The sequence below is a fragment of the Protopterus annectens genome, chromosome 2.part0 (assembly GCF_019279795.1).
Source record: "Protopterus annectens isolate FY-2018-M chromosome 2.part0, PAN1.0, whole genome shotgun sequence".
In the NCBI taxonomy this organism is placed as follows: domain Eukaryota; kingdom Metazoa; phylum Chordata; order Ceratodontiformes; family Protopteridae; genus Protopterus; species Protopterus annectens.
The window spans coordinates 736612493-736625613 of record NC_056728.1 but is presented as its reverse complement, the minus strand read 5'-3'; the positions used below and the strand labels follow the sequence as shown (position 1 = coordinate 736625613).

Sequence of the window (13121 nt, the reverse complement as noted above, 5' to 3'; positions counted from 1 at the left end):
AGATTAATTGTGGTTTATTTATCTTTAAATATCTTAGTAAGTTAGAGCGTTTATTTGGATTATTTAATCTTTAATATAATCAAATAGAATTAAGTCAGTCTTGGTGAAAATAATTAATAACATAAAAATTAAAGAGAAAAATAACATTAAACTAGTTTGTACAAACTTGCCCACCATGGAATGAAATACATTCCTAGTTCATCAGATAGGTACATCTGGTGAACTATCCCACTAACTTCCTTTTTTTCATTCATTAGAGCTCCAAGTATACAATCTTAAATAGTATAGGAGTCTATTAAAATATTTTCTATGATTTATCATTCAGCAACAGAAGTAAATGTTTATATATATCAATATATACACACATATACATACACACATAGCTATACAAACATATATATATATATATATATATATATATATATATATATATATACATATATTATATATATAGCTATATACACATACATACACATACATACATAATTAGTAAATAATCAAATAAACATAACGTCTGTAATAATGAATATTCAATTTTCTGAACTTGCTCGAAGCACAAAATTCCAAGATATACAGTAAATACTTCATTTTAACTCATTAGCTATTTAACACTTTTGTCAGACAAACTTGTAACATATAATAGGTATTACTGATGATTATCATATCCTAAATCAAACAGACAAAGAATATGTATATTATTCTACATATTAAAGGGACTGAGCAAATAATTCATATCAAAATGTTTAAATCTTGCTCTTATTATGTCAGCTGATATTAAAGTTGTATGTAAAGTTTTCCTAGAGATGTATATGTAGATGTATTCACACATTAATATAACAGAACACTTTTATATACAAGAGTTTTATGTGTTTCTAGTAGACTAGATACTTAGATTTAATGTTTACTTCTACTAAAATGCTTCAGACATACTGTGTTAAGTTCCTGTACCTAAATAAATGTAAAATCATGAACAACTGTTTGGCCTGTTTTGTTACTATAAGCGATCAGGCTTCTTACAGAATACACATTCTGGTGACCAATCACATTAACTCTCGTACGTTGCTATAGCTATATTAAATATTCAATAGCTAAGTACGTACATAACTGTATACATAGCTCGTGAGAGCTAGAGATTTTAAAAGCTTTTTTTTACCTTCTCAAGAGTGATTTTCCCTGCTCAAATTGTTTCCTGAGAGAAAAAAATCTATGTTTTAAAACATTAACTCATTCCCTATCAGCTTTTATTTAAATAAAGCATGAAGAGCACCTTCCGAGAGCTTCTACACCAGACACTACACAAACTGTCTGACTCAGAAATCAACCAACAGTCACCTTAAGCATCTGGTTCTATTTAAACAGTGAAATTAAAGCCAAAAACACAGTCACCTCTCTTTCACCTCGCCAAACACGGACATCTCTCCAATTTCACAGCAATGTTTCCTCTTCAATAAAAAAATAATAAAAACCTTTAGTAAACCTCACAGACTACATTTTGCTGAATGCTAGACTCACCCGTCCAACAGTCCTTCAGGGGACTTCATCCATAGCCCGCAGCATATCTTGGTATATAAAATATCAATCATACAAGCCAAACCGGAGATCCCCAGTCGACGGACAAACACCGACATGCTAACTTGTCACTTCACTCCAATGTAGCCAGGGCCAAGAACGAACTCCCCTCCACATCAAAAACACTCGAACTTCACCCAGGTTAGACAGAGAGTCCTCCGCTCTATTCCAGTGAGACAACAACATCTATATGACAGTTTGTTTCCACTGTAGAGCAGAAAGCCTTTGAACAACCAGATACCCAACAGCAATAACTTTCAAAGGAATTACAACATCTATATACCATTACATCACCGCTAAGGGAAATCTCACCCAGTGTCTAGTTCACAACAAAGCAATGGGAAAACCTATCAATCATTAATAGTAATTAGGTTAAATATACTATATAACAAAATGAGCATGAAATAATGAATTAATTACCACATAACTATGAAATAATACTTTGCAAGTGAAGTACTACTAGACTAAAAACTAACTATAGGTATACTTATAATTAACAAATATTTATAGAGAGAAAAAGAAATCTAAATAAATAGATAAATAGGATAAATATCTATATATAAAGATAGATAACAAGGCATAAAGCAAGGTGAGAAGGATGACAATATTAGAAATAGATTGTTTAGTTAAAATATAACTTAGATTTATAAATTATATATGAGGTAATAGAAGCACATACCTTTTTCTTTTACTCTAGTATTACTTGTATGTATGAAAATTAATGTTATGTAACACATTTAGTCCATTTAAAAGTCTTTTAGTTATTAGGTATCAGTTGATATTTTGAGAGACTTCACCGACGTAGGTAGTTTAGTTTCAGTTTTCTGTTTCTTCTTTTTGACATCAGTCCAACTAGTTTTTTCAATGGATCTCTTCGGTGACGGGGATGTCCATACCATTTCTTCTGGGATGGTTATAATGTTATTATTTTTGATGAATTGAAAGGCTTCTTCCAGAGTGTTGAAGTTTCTCATCTCACTTAGGTACTGTATCCTTATCTTTGCAGGGAAGGCTATTTGAGCTTTGATATTATTCTGTTTCAGAATTTTTATTAGTGGCCATGCCTTTTTCCTCTGTTCAAGAACTTTAGTGGAGTAGTCATTGTCAAATCTTATTAGATGTTGATTATATTTTATTGGACTTTTCCTCCATGCTGTTTTTAGTACCAGTTCTTTGTCCATAAAGTATAAAAAAATTATTATAACTGATCTTGGTGGCACAGAGGCAGAAGAAGAGGATGATGCTGAAATTCTGTTTTCCAAAGCACGATGTGCCCTTTCTATGCTGAATGACAAGCTTTCATTAAGATTTAGAATTTCTGGTATCCATGAATTTAGGAAGGAGATAATGTATTTTCCCTCTGTATTCTCAGGTAGGCCGAAAATCCTGATATTTGATCTTCTCTCCTTATTCTCTAAGTCATCTACTTTGTTGGAGAGCCAGGTATTTTGTTTCAGGAGAAAATCTGTTTGTGTCTCCTCTTCTTTAAGTCTTCCATCGATATCAGATAAAGAAGTTTCAATAGTTGTTAACTTAAACTGATGCTGCTGAAGCATTTCTTTAAAGATTTCTGTTTGTTTCTGAGAGTTCTGTTTTAGATTTTGTAGATTAACCTTGAAATCATTCATTTTTATAGATAGTTCTTGTAATGTGGTAGTTACCATTTGGAGTTCCTTTTTTAGTGACAGTTCAGAGTGAGAGTTCTTCAGGTTACTCATCTCTTCAGTTGCTGTGTAAAGACTCCTGAGTATTTTGACAGGAAATTTCTTGCAAAAACCCACCAAAATTTGTAACTAGTTATTTTAGACTATTAACTAAATATTTATAAAGTTTTGTTAGAAAAAAAATTGTGAAATTTCCTGAATTTGATACTAGTTTATGGAGCTCTAAAAAAACTGCTGCCTTCAGATAGCCATCTAGGCTCCGCCCCATTCAAGAAAAATCTTGATGATTGGATGGAAAATAAGAAATTCACCCTGGGGATCACTTCTGTGGCTTTGCTTGACGGGCACAGGAAAATAATTTTCTTGGGTGGTGAAAGTCAGGGTACCTTTTTGGCTAGGCTTATATAGGCCCTAGGGCCAATAGCCTAGTACCTACCTATGAACCTATAAGTATATTATATATTACTGAGCACTACTCAGCAGTTAAAACAGAAGTGCAAATATAAATTTACACAATACTTTCAATTAACAAGATAAAGACTGTAGCTAAAATACAGCACCCTAAAGATAACTGCTATCTGGTTAATTCACAGATACCTTTAGTTTTACTTCCATTCCACATCAATTCATTCAGATACTTGTTTGTTTGACAATGAAAAGAACTAGCAAACCTTAACTAATTATCAGAGAAATTAGTATCACAATGGGTCTACACTAACAACTTTCTCCCTTGCTCTGATAACTTCTTAAATCTGCGGGATAGAAAAGTTCCACTTCTAGGTATAACCTTTAGCAGAGACAAATGATTTTTTTAACACTTGCCTAGCTACTTGAAAGCAATTCTGTGTGACTAATTGCAGAGAGAAATGCTTTATACAGACAACATTATAACTTTTGGGAGTACAGTACCATTAATCTGTCGCAGTGCAATTTGGATTATTATTATTATTATTATTATTGTTATTATTATTTTAATTTTTGTTAACAGTGAACTTGGGAGAATTATAGACAACTGCAGCTTGGTGCTTGTTTGCAGAAAAATAAAATTGATCAGCCTCATATATAAAACGTACTGTGAAATTCTGATTTAAGGCATACAGTATGACTTAAGTAAGCCAATTTATTATAAAGCTTCATTATGTAATACAGAGAAAAAATGCACACAAAGCTAGTCATATAAAAGAGATCATGCTATAATGACTAATAAATGTTTACAGTACATTGAGGGTTGCAATGTAGGTCTTGTTTTGAAGCGTGTCTTATGCAATGCAAGTTGTACTAGCCAGAGGGTTACACTGTAATCTTGTAGAGCCCGTTAGGCATGGGTGGACCAGGGTGAAGAACAACAGAATTATCTAATGAAGCAATATTCTAGGAACGGCATACATTACAGGAAGTTTGGTGTAGGAGATAAACTGTTTCACGCACGTTTTTAAATTTTTGTCTTTCATTTACAGACTTGAGATATATTAAATATGGTTAATGAATAAAGATATGCTAAATACACATAAATAGTTATTGTAACATTAGAGAATGAGAAGACAGTAAGTTTGGGACCATGGATTATCGTTAGGCTATTCAGTCTTTTAATTATTACACTAACATGTAAAGTATAACCAGTTGTAAAAGATTTGCATGTTATACATAATATTATTTCCATTTAAATTGCTGTGAGCAAGAAGAATTTAAATAAATATCACTAATGGTTATTTTTTTTTTTCTGAGTGTTTTAAAGAAGCACAATTCTAAGGTATGAGTCACATAAAAACAGAATTAGTTTAACATTACAAAAATGAATAAAAAAACTTTCTATACCTGTTCTTAAACTTACATCACTCTTTTTTTCCAGCACACAAGTCGTCTCTCTTCTGTGCCTAGCTCTCTCTGAATTTTTTCACTTCATGCCAGAAGTTGCATAAAATGGTAACAGCGTCAAGCTATTAAATGTTAGCAATGAGCTTGGATTGGTTGTATTAAAATGCAGAGGCGTGAAACATGATGACCCTTATAACAATGATACAGGATTCTCTGTATAAAAATAAGAAACATTAAAATGTTGACATACCCTCTGACACATTATCTCTGAAGTGGTAGACTCTTGTTTTTGACACAGAATGTTTAACCCTTAAATGGAGACTTAGGAATTGCTCTGTACAACAGAACAGGCATATATTCAAGTTTTTGTGTTCTGTTGTATATACAATTGTACAAGCTTTTTGCTATGAATTGCATTAAAGCTGAAAGTTAAAGCATTGTTCAAAAGCTCTCAGTTTGGATATTATGTTCCATTTTTAAATTATTTTTCATTTCTTATGGAATCAAATTAGGGCAGTATCTGATAGATAGCATGCCATCCAAAAAAAAAAAAAAACACCTGAAACACTGCTGCACTATTTCACCTTCTTCAGTAGTAACAGAGCTGGTTCTAATAAACTGAGAGCTGCTACTCCATGAGTTTCATTTGATTTGCATGCAAGATTACACGGACAGATAGTCTGAATCAGGTAGAGATGGACCATATAAAGAGTGTTACCATCCCAGATGTTCATCGTGTTACACTGCTGCAGTCATTACACTTGGGTTATCCTGCCGTCAGGCGGTCTCGCAGTCGGCCAGAGTTCCAAAGTCTTGGTCCAGCATCGGTTGCTGTTGCTTCTTCTCTGATGTCAGTGCGCCAGGGGTATATAAGATGCATCTGACGCCATTTTCTTCAGTCTTTCTTGCCGTGCAGTGCCTTAAGCAGAAGCAGTTCGCAAGTGCCGATCGGCCGACTCCTGAGATTTTCGAAGTCGAATTTCAGATCCGAAGTCTTCAATAAAGCTAAGTACCCCATTGGGGAAACTTTTTTCTTGCCTCAGACCGATGTCAGAAAAAGTTAATAATTGTATTTCTTGTGGAAAGCAAATACCTCATAAGGACTTCCACTTACTGTATTCCATGCCTAGGCCCTGATCACGACATCACTAGTTGTCGGTTTTGTGCTAGATTTAACAAACATACTATTAAAAGACGTTTTGATTTTGCTTTGCACTACTTTGGCCGAAGGTTCAATTATACTATGCCGTTGGATCAACCGACGACCGCAATACCGAAAAAATGCAAGGGCAAGGATAAAGACAGACATCCGAGGTCCAAAACCGACGACGAAGCCTCTTCTAGGCCAGTCACTGGTTCTCAGTGAGGCGCTTTCGCAGCCCCTGACACCCACTACCTCAGAGCCACAGGCCGCCTCCGACTCCCACGTGGAGACAACTAGGCCTCTGGAAACTCAAGGTATTGGGCCTACGGAAACTAATCCCTCAGATGGGTCCGGAGCCGCTGAGTAGGCATTGGCTTCTGAGGGTGTTTTCAGACCTTCACAGCTCACCATTAAAACTACAGCCAAGACAAAAGTACCACTAAAGACAAAGAAACAAGTACAGCATTCTCCTGGACAAGCCTCCATGCCTAAGAAACAGATGCTTAAAATGGCCGAAGACCTCATTACTCTAATCAGGCCTTCCCATCTCCCTCCTGAGAAAAGGCCTAGGCAGGATACAGACTACGATTCCTCTGATCAGGTTTCCATTTCCTCTGATTCCTCTTCAGACCAGGGCTACTCTCTACCCCCCTGTGAGGACTCTGATGCTGAAGAATCTATCCCTTCAGCCTTTCCTCCTGAGGATTATTCTTTTAGAGAAACTTTACATACCATGAGGGAGCATTTCCATTGGGAAAGTCAGGATTACTCAGAATCTAAGAAAAGGCTCAGAGATTTCCTTTTATTGCCTCAGCAAAGGCCCCTGGCTATTCCACCTGTGCTAGATATTGTGGATGATGTGTTCTCTGAATCCAGCTCATCTCCTGATTCTTTGCCCCCTGCACCAGCCAAACCAGATAGGTACTACAGAGTCCCTGACTCTAACAAGTTTCTTTATAAAAACCCTTCTGCTGATCCAGAAACTATTTCTCAGGCTCCAAAAGGGGTTAAGGCTTCCATTGCAAAAAATCCAGTACCCTCTGACAGAGATTCCAGAGCTTTAGATAGATGGGGGAAGAAAGTATACACTTCTGCAACTTTAGCAGTAAGAGCTTTAAATTGCCAATTTCACATGCTTAAGTACCAACAATATTTAATGGCTCAATTAAAACAGAAAATGCTTGCAAGCTCAGAAGCTCCTGATTGTAAAGAAATGCAGGATTTATTGCATGCAGTTGAACAGGTGGGAAAACATACTCTGCAATGTGGTTTTGATTCTCTAGAGGCCTCTTGTAGAGCCGCAGTTACAGGTTCGGTGATTCGAAGGCATGCTTGATTAAAAGAACAGAGTTTACCTGATCATGTTAAGGCAAAATTATTGGATGCTCCTTTACAGCATGATACCTTGTTTGGTGTTAAGGCAGAAGAAGTGTTAAAGAAAATGGAGGATAAAGCTAAATCTATGCAAACAGTCAAGGATTTCTTACAGGTACAGCCACCTCGATTTAGCAGAAATTGGCCTACAAAAAATTGGTCCTTTCCAGTGTCAGACAGACCACAGAGAGGCAGAAACAGACACCCAAGAGGCAGATCTCAACCCCAAGGCTCAAACAGACAACGACAGTGGGGCACCTTAACCCCAAAAGGAGGTGGGGACAAGTCTCAACCTTACAGGAAACAGTCACAATGACTTTCCCTATCGTACGCCAAGCACTTCCCTTTTGGAAGCCCCCTTGGGGGGAAAACTAGCACTTTTTTCTCAAAACTGGCAAATAATCACCCAAGACAAATGGGTTCTAAATATTGTGTCTCAAGGTTACAGGTTCCACTTTCATACTTTACCAAGGCTAAAAAGAATGCCAGACCTGCCACCAAATCAATGGGCAGAGGCACAAAAACAAATTTCTGCCCTCATGGACATGAGAGCTATTCAAAAAGTACCACAGCAGGAACAAGGACAAGGATTTTACTCAAGACTCTTACTGGTCCCCAGAAAGGACAAGGTCTGGAGGCCCATCCTAGACCTTTCAATTCTAAATACTTACCTGGATATTCCGAAATTCAAAATGTTGACATTACAGCAGCTTCTACCCATGCTGGGCAAGAATGCTTGGCTTGTTACTCTGGACCTCAAAGAGGCATACCTGCATGTCCCTATCAGACAAAATTGCAGAAGATACCTCAGATTCAAAGCTGGTACAATGCACTACCAATTCTCTGCACTGCCCTTTGGCTTATCTACTGCACCCAGGGTCTTCACAAAGTGCCTGGCACCAGTAATTACTTTTTGCAGACAAAAAGAAATTCAAATATATCCATACCTGGATGACTGCCTCATTCAAGCAGAGACAAAGGACATTCTTTTACAGCATCTGGTGTTTGTAAAAAGGTTGCTAACTTCTCTAAGGTACACAGTAAATGAAAAGAAGTCAAAACTAGTGCCCTCACAACAGATTATATTCCTGGGTGTCAGCGTAAATACAACAGCCCAAATGGCTTACCTCACGCCAGACAAACAGGTTAAACTAACTCAATATTTTCAATTACTGGCAAAAAAGTCCCATCTCCCTGCAAGAAAAATTCTGCAGGCCCTGTGATTCATGGCATCCTGCATACTACTAATACCATATGCCAGACTGCATATGAGGAAACTACAATGGTACCTAAAAAGTGTTTGGACTCAACACTCTCACAGTTTAGAAGCAGTAATACCAATGATTCCCTGCCTACAACAGGAGTTTTGATGGTGGGCACAGGCATGTCACCTAAACAAAGGTCAGCCTTTCATCCTACCCACAGCCAGGCAGACTCTAACAACAGATGCTTCGGATTATGCCTGGGGAGCACACATGGCAGGAAAATGTATTCAGGGCAAGTGGACCACAGACCAGATGCATCTTCACATCAATCAAAAAGAGATGTTGGCTGTTCAAAATGCCCTAACAGCTTTCAAGGACCTTCTGCATCCAGGATAATTATTATTAAAGACAGACAACACCACAGTAATGTGGTACATAAACAAGCAAGGGAGCACTCATTCTTACCCCCTATGCAGGCAAGCCATGACCTTGTGGAACACAGCTCTAACGTACCAAGTTCACCTGCAAGCACAATTCCTGCCAGGAAAGAAAAATACTCTAGCAGACGATCTAAGCAGAAATATCATGGACCCTCACAAATGGAAATTGAATCCATAAATCTTCAGCATGGTAACGCAAAAATGGGGATGCCCAGACATAGATCTTTTTTCCTCCCCACTGAATTACCAACTACAAAAATTCTGCACAAGGACTTATCACAAACAAGCATGGAAAGTGGTTGCTCTTTTGTTCAGCTGGAAAAACCTAAAAGTTTATGCCTTCCCGCCTCTGCCTCTCCTTTCAAAGGTACTCCTAAAAGCCAGGCAAGAGAAACCACAGATGATCCTGATTGCTCCAGACTGGCCATGTCAGCACTGGTACCCTATTGTAAGGAACCTAGCTCAAGGCCCACCATGGATTTTGCCTCAAATTCCACACCTTCTAACTCAACAAAACAATCAGATCCTGCACGGTCAGCTCAAAACCCTAAACCTGGCTGCATGGCAGATTTATTAGTCAAACAGGCAACACCTTTCTCTAAAGCGGTTATGGATGTCATTTTGAAGGCCAGGAGGCCTAGCAGCAGGAAGGCTTACTCAGAAAAATGGAAGAGATTCTGCACCTGGAACCAGGCTCAAAGCCTTGACCCTCTTGTTCCAAACATTCCTCAGATTTTACAATACTTAACTGAGATGCTGGACAGAGGCCTATCCTTCTCATCAATTAGGATCCACGCCTCTGCCATTTCAGCACATTACAACACGGATCCTCCTTTATTCTCTCATCCCTTGATAAAGCAGTACCTCAGAGGGGCTAAAAACATAAGACCACCCCGGAGAGTACCAACACCAACTTGGGACCTCAATTTTGTTTTGGAAAAACTGACCCTGCCACCTTTTGAGTCAGCCAATACAGCCGATTTAAAATTTTTGTCATGGAAAACAGCTCTGCTCCTGGCAGTAACTTCAGCACGAAGAGTCTCAGAGCTACAGGCATTAATGGCAGTGGAACCTTTTATAATTTTTCATCAGGACAGGGTTTCTTTAAGGACAAACCCTACCTTTATGCCAAAGGTGGTATCTAGTGTGGCTCTTAACCAAACCATCCATTTACCAACTTTTTATCCAAACTCCCAGAATAAAGGGGAGAAACATCTGCATTCTTTGGACATACACAGGCAGCTACGCTTCTACTTGGACAAAACAAAAGCTATCAGGAAAACTGAGCAACTGTTTGTAGCATATGCTGCAGGATCACAGGGCAAGGCTATCTCAAAGCAGACTATATCTAAATGGATAGGACACTGTATTCATTACTGCTACACACAGCATGGGAAATCAGTCCCAAATAGCATTAGGCCACATTCCACCAGGGCTACAGCCACTTCAGCAGCCTTTCTCAGAGGAGTACCTACCAAGGAAATTTTGGAGGCTGCCACTTGGAGGTCAGTGCATACCTTTATCAAGCATTACCACCTGCCTCTTTACTCTAAATCCAGAGCAGGATTTGCCACTGCAGTTCTGCAGGGTCTCATAGCCAATCCTAACTCTTTATAGACCAGCCACCCAACCTTAGCTTTGGGATTCTACCCAAGTGTGATGACTGCAGCAGTGTAACATGATCAACATAGTACAGTTTTGTACCTACCATAAATGTAGATGTTCGAGTGTTCACACTGCTGCAGTCCAGGTTACCCTCCCTCCATCCCCTCTGAACTAGCTGGCCTTATCTATACCTTTCTATCCTATACAACCTTTGTGGTGTATTTGCTTGTGACTGAAGGTATTGTCTTTATTTTATATGTACTACCTACCTACTTGGGGGCACCTGACATCTGGGGCAAGAAAAACTGAAGAAAATGGCATCAGATGCATCTTATATACCCCTGGCGCACTGACGTCAGGAAAGAAGCGACAGCAACTGATGCCGGACCAAGACTTTGGAACTCTGGCCGACTGCTGGACCGCCTGATGGCAGGATAACCCAAGTGTGATGAATGCAGCAATGTGAACACTCGAACATCTACATTTATGGTAGGTACAAAACTGTACTTTGTTAAGCATGGCTGTTTGTGTATGGGCTGGCATGTGGTTATTGACATACTTGCTCTTACATGCAGTACAATCCACCTATACCATGTTGCCCTGTAGCTGCCAGATACTGCATACTACTAGTGATTTTTTGAAAGCAAAACTATTCCTAACCCTGACATAAAAAAGGCATCTCTGTTTATGAGAAAAAGAACTCTGACTACTTTAATTTTAATTCTTTTGCGTACTTGAATTATTTATTTTAGAAGTGGCATCTCTACTTTTGTATCTGCTGCATACTATCTAGGAGGATTAATGAAGAAGAAGCATGCAAACACTGGAAAGATGATTTCAAGTCCAACAACTAACACAAAAGAAAGACTTCCTTGAGGAAGGTCACATGACTTTTCAAAGGTTTCAGGAACTTGCATGTATAATCTATTATTTTTATCACTCTCTGTAACGTCTCGCTGTGCTTCAGTCGTGGTGATACATGGAAGCACACAGGAGCACATGCCCCTCTCCCCCACCCCTGTAAAGCTGTGTGCCCCAGTGAGTGCTCCAGTTCTTTGAATATTCAAAAGTAATGCCTCCACCTCATTAAAAAAAAAAAAAAAAAAAAAAAAGATCCATGTATGCCAGCACAGGAGTTTTTCTGTTGATTTTTGGAGCATAAGTGCAAGAGCAGAAGTAGGGACATAGTAATTGGCTGGGGGCACACAGGACATGAAAAGAAAAACCAGCAAAGCACCATACCAGTAAAGTAGAGAATGCACAATGCATGGTAACAACTCATCCATAATCCACTGTTTAAAAAAAAAAACTGAACATTTCCCTATGAACAATCAGTGAATGCCATAATCTTGCAAATACTTGCAAAGTTCACAGTACAGAACAACTATTAATTTTTCATGCCATTTTGCCAGCATTCAAGATAAGGCACATCTCTTCCCACTGCAGACACTAGTGAATAGAAAAAGTAGTTTAAATGTCCGTTAAACGTTCTTTAAAGTAGAAGCAAAATGGTCAGTTAACAAATGTATGCTGCACCATAGTAGGCAGTCTGTAGCAATATTGACTGTAAATTCAGCTATCTACATAAGCATTGCCTGATGTGGTAATGGCATCCATTTCTCAAAAATGCTGTGAACTGTATACTACCTGCATACAATGTGTGAGGACCAGACAGAATCTGACATGGAGCATGTAATGAAGCCTGAGTTTACATTAATGTCCTAGGGATAAGAGTGTCCCCTCTTGGTATGCAAGTGAATAAAATGTGGGTGGTATGAAAAAAAAGAAAGGGGGTTGGGAGGGTGGGTGTTTAAGGTATGTGTTGCCTTGCAAACACAAAGTGCAGGGTTTGAGTCTCACAAGGGATAATTGGCTAGGCTTAAAATGGCTCACAAGGGCAGTTAGCTTAGTACTAATCTATGAATCTATGAATCTATGAAATCTCCTGGATTACAATTGTAGCTTTTAAACCTCAGGAAGAATGTGGGAGTGAGTTTGTTAGCACTTGGATTAAAGAACTGGAAACCTTAAAAACATGCAGTTCAGCTAATTTAATTTGTTGAATATTTACAATTAAAAGGTAAGAGCAACTCAGAAAATACAAATCAGAGTAATTCATGGAAAAAAGTGAAAATGAAAATAGGTGCCAGAAGCTGCGTAAGAGACCGATGATTCATGCTATTGCATTCTGTTTACGTTTGAGCTGTATATAAAAACAATTCCTTATATTTAGCATAACACATATAAAGGGGCCTTGAAAAATATTCTGAGAAAAAGACCTCCAAGATCATTTTACAGGCAGTCC

At 38.2% G+C, this 13121-nt stretch overlaps 1 protein-coding gene across 2 annotated transcripts in view; it reads right to left on the bottom strand.

Annotated features, from left to right (window-relative positions):
- Positions 1-5170, bottom strand: part of LOC122793217 (prostaglandin reductase 1-like) — a 660880-nt gene extending 655710 nt beyond the window's left edge. The window contains exon 1 of one of the 2 annotated variants that reach the window (XM_044061056.1): positions 5049-5170. The gene's annotated coding sequence lies outside the window, so the exon portion shown is untranslated. The remainder of the gene's footprint in view (positions 1-5048) is intronic. The other variant, XM_044061057.1, reaches the window with a different exon arrangement.
- Between the last annotated feature and the right edge of the window lie 7951 nt (positions 5171-13121).